The sequence below is a fragment of the Mobula birostris genome, chromosome 9 (genome assembly GCF_030028105.1).
Source record: "Mobula birostris isolate sMobBir1 chromosome 9, sMobBir1.hap1, whole genome shotgun sequence".
Classification (NCBI taxonomy): Eukaryota; Metazoa; Chordata; class Chondrichthyes; order Myliobatiformes; family Myliobatidae; genus Mobula; species Mobula birostris.
The window spans coordinates 70,101,628-70,106,210 of record NC_092378.1 but is presented as its reverse complement, the minus strand read 5'-3'; the positions used below and the strand labels follow the sequence as shown (position 1 = coordinate 70,106,210).

Here is a 4,583-nt window from a genome sequence, read left to right as displayed (position 1 = left end):
AAACTGTGACCCCTCGTTAGAACTCCACAACCTGGATCAACACATTGAAGTCGTGTGGAGGCTTGCACGCTTCACAGACTCTACCAGGCAATGCCAACTCAGGGCCATGCATGTTGGGATGGATTAGATGCCAGAGGAAGATTGATCCAAACCTGCCTCCCAAACAGACAGACCTGCGTCTGCCCCTCCGGAGCCCTACCATACGAAACAAAAACAAAAGGATCTAAATTAATTGGGAAAGTTGTTGAAGCAATGGCAGACAACTTGGAAAAGTGATATATTTTGGGAAGTTAAACCAAGGCCGGACATATACAGTGAATGGCAGGGCCCTGGGGAGCTCTGTATGACAGAGAGACCTAGAGGTGGAAATACAAAGTTCTCTGAAAGTGGTGACACAGACAGTATGGTGAAAAAGGCATACAACTTTTTTGCCTTCTTTCATCAGGGCATTGACTAAAAGTGGTGGAACATTATGTTAAAGCTTTAAAGATGTTGGTGAGGCCACAGTTGGAGGAACTCAGCAGGCCAGGCAGTATCTATGAAAAAGAGTACAGTCGACGTTTCGGGCTGAGACCCTTCATCAGGACTCGGCCTGAAACATCGACAGTACCCTTTTCCATAGATACTGCCTGGCCTGCTGAGTTCCTCCAGTATTTTGTGTGTGTTGCTTGGATTTCCAGCATCTGCAGATTTTCTCTTGTTTTTGAGAAGGAAGTGATTAAGTTAGAGAGGGTGTGCAGAAATAAAGTCTAAGGATGTTGCCCTGATTCAAGGATTTGAGTTATAAGCAGACACCAGATAGGCTGGGCCTTTATCCTCTGGACCATAGGAGGTTGAGGGGTGACTTTATAGAGGTATATACAACCATGAGAGCATAAGGTGGCCACCGCCTTTTCTTAGGGTAGGGGACTCTAAAACTGCAGGGCAGAGCTTTAAGGTGAGGCGAAAGATTTAAAGGGGACCTGCGTGATATGTTTTTTTTCCACACAGATGGTAGTGGGTATATGGAAATAAGCATTTAAAACATTTGGATTTCGGCTGGTGTAAATAAGTGATAGAAGTTGAGACTGGAATCATGACTATGTGAGCAAAGCAGATAGGGTAGGGTTAAGGAAAGGAAAGGGCTGTGAATCATTATATTCAAATCACTGGTTTTTGGAGGTAGCGTGGTTGGTTTTTCATGGCAGCTAGTCTGTTTCAAAGACTTGCTGATGAGAGTGAAACATTCCTGGGGGTGTTCACCTGGACTGTGCAATTTGTAACTATTTTCTTTGAGGATATTTTAGACTTAATTCCTACACTGTTACGGTTGTGGGATTCAATCTGTGATGTTATCTGAGCCCCAATATTCTGCAAGCATTTTCTGTGTGGAAGATATCAGTCAATTAATTACAAGACCTTTTGATTATTTTAAATAATATAAACTGCAAAGAATCAACACTCAAATTCAACTCAATATTTAATTAAAAATACTGACGACAAGAGACTGCAGATTTTGGAATAAATAACTGATTTTATCTACCGATTAAACGGATTTACTTCTATTTTGATAATTAATTAGATTTTCCTGGAGTTCATTGCTGGCTTAACAATGTTCAACGAAAGCAAGAATTCGTCCTACCTCAGGTACTTCAGCGTCAAGAACTTCGATTTAACAGCCCGCCCACGAGCTGAAAGGCTGCTTACAGCAAAAAAATTATCAGCGAGTTGATCTATTGAGTACATTAAAATGAAATGAAAAACTATTTTCATATGCTATATAAACCTAGTTTATAGGGTGTACGGTGCCGCTGCAATTATTGGCTCCTCGTTAGTATAGTGGTTAGTATCCCCGCCTGTCACGCGGGAGACCGGGGTTCAATTCCCCGACGGGGAGTGTTCAGTTTTTTTAAAATAATGAGATCTCCTGTTTTTTTTTACGAACTGGATGTTAAAACGTCTTGCGTTATTGTATGTTTCCAAAATCCTTAATAAAATTTATTTCACAATTCTTTGTGGTCAATTTCATTTTTCTGAAACGGAGGTTAATGGTAGGCACCACCCCGCAAAGTTTAACGACCTCTTGCATTCATTGTTAATTATCTACAACTGTTACGTTCTGTGAAAATTTACAAACGATCTTAAATTTGAAACAAATTTGACTATACCTCTGCCCATTTTCCCATTTGCAGCTGCTTTATATTTAGAGCCGAGAGTGTATAAGTGTGGTTCCGAGGGAAATAGGCAAGGTTGGTGTTGTTTACTTGGGAGCAAAGGACACATGATGAAGTTTGAATAGAGTTATATAAAGTTATAAGCTCAGACAAGGGTGAAGAGAAATAATGTATTTCCCTTTGCAGGAAGGCCCATAACTGGAAGGGGTCAGCATGCATTGATGGGACTAGGTGGGAGAAGGAATTAAGTGGGGTAGGTCAGTGGTCCCCAACCACTGGGCTGCGGACCAGTACCGGGCCACAAAGCATGTGCTACTGAGCCGCGAGGAAAGGATGTGATTTGGCGATATGAAACGATATGAGTCAGCTGCACCGTTCCTCATTCCCTGTCATGCCCACTGTTGAACTTTAACACGCGCGAGGTCATCAGTGACCCAAGATGCAAATGACCCAAGACATGTAAAGGAATGGGTCCGTGACCCATTTGTGAATGTCCCCGGTGAATCATCCATGTCAGCGTGGGAAAAAGATCAACTCCTCGAGCTTGCAAATGATATGGTGAGATGAAAAGCATGTTTGACATAACATCTCTGCCGGCGTTCTGGATCAAAGTCAAAGCTAAATATCCTGAGATAGCCACGAAAGCACTGAAAACGTTGCTTCCATTTCCAACATCATATCACTGCGAAGCAGAGTTTTCTGCGATGAATGCAACGAAAACTAAATTGCGGAATAGACTGGACATGAGGAACCCCCTTCCAGTATCGCTGTCTCCCATCACCCCTCGATAGGACCGTGTTGTTGCAGGGAAACAAGCCCAGGGCTCCCACTGATTCAGTGACATTGGTGTGTTGCAATGATTTTATATGTTCATACCAGGAAAATATGCGGTGTGTTTAATATCCAAACGTTACTTAAAATGTTATGATGCTATTGACTTATAAGTGACTTATAATTCTGTGGTCCCCACCCTCCGGGCTGCAAAGAATGCAGTGGTACAGTGGTGGCCGGAGCACACCCAGCACATCTTTAAGAAAAAAGCCGAAATAAACTTCGTTCCGGGCACTGCTGTACCACTGCATTCTTCGCAGCCCGGAGGTTGGGGTCCCCTGTTATAATTGACTTATCACTATACTCATGTGAGGAAAATATGCGCTGTGTGTTTAATATTAAATTTGTTAGATAAACCCGTTTAGAAACAAAATTGAGTGTGTTAGCCACTTATAAGTGACTTATCACCTATATTCCAGTCGTGATTAACACCCATCCCTCCCCGCCTCCCCCCCCACCAGTCGGCCGGTCCGCAAGAATATTGTCAATATTAAACCTGTCCACGGTGCAAAAAAGGTTGGGGACCCCTGGGATAGGTCATACAAATTAGGGTGTCTGGGCGAAAGTGTGCTGGATACAGAAACCTTTATCACCCTTAGAAAAATGTATCTAGATAATCACATGAAGAGGCATTTAATAATCTGGTAGTTGATCAGAAGTTAGAAAGTCAAGTTTGTTTTATCTATTTTTGGCCAGCATTGACGTGTTGGGGTGAATGGCCTCCTACACTCTAAATGAGAATGATCCATCTTTGCACGTCAGCAAATGAACAATACAACGTTTTTTAAAATCACATAGTAACTTGAAAAAATAGTTCAATATAGAACAACAGCAGCTTAACACAATTACTGCAACCAAGCTAATTTCTCTTAAACTCCAATATTTGAAATTGAGAGAAGGGAACAGGGCCAGCCTGGGCTTACAGATACAAATGAATTACCATGCTGGTAATGTTATTGTGATCAAAGCTCTGCAAAGCAGAGTGGTACATCATCTCAAAAGAGAAATTCACAGAATAGTGCAGGTTCATATTATGAGAATGGATATGTTGTAGGGTTCCAACAATATCAAAGAAATGTACAGAAACACACAAAATGTTACAGTATCTCAGCAGGTCATGCAGCATCTATGGCAATGAATAAACAGTCGATGTTTCAGGCTGAGACCCTTCTTCAGAAATGTACAACACAAGAAGGCTACCTTTCCAATCAGGTCCGCACTCAAGATTGAAAAGGTAGAACTTCACAGTAGTTTTTTGGAGTTGAACTGCAACTAATCACTACGTGGGGTTCATTAGAAAGGGCGAATAAAAATCCAATCAAATGAAGTTTAATTATCATTTAAACCATACATAGATATAGCTGAACGAGACAGCATTCCTCGGGACCCAGGGTGGAAAATATTCAAAATAGCAAGCAAACATTCAAAAATAGCGAGTAACATAATTCAAAATATCGAGCAAAGAAGCACATTCTGGGAATGAAAGGGTTTTCATATGAGGAACGTTATTAGCCCTGGGTCTGTACTCGGTGGTATTTAGAAGGAGGAGAGGGGATCTCATTGAAACTTTTCGAGTATTGAAAGGCCTAGACAGAGTAG

At 41.7% G+C, this 4,583-nt stretch overlaps 1 non-coding gene across 1 annotated transcript; it reads left to right on the top strand.

Moving 5' to 3' along the window:
- Window positions 1-1,804: 1,804 nt before the first annotated feature.
- Window positions 1,805-1,876, top strand: trnad-guc (transfer RNA aspartic acid (anticodon GUC)). Its single transcript has one exon. It is a non-coding gene; the product is annotated as a tRNA-Asp (tRNA).
- Window positions 1,877-4,583: the final 2,707 nt, after the last annotated feature.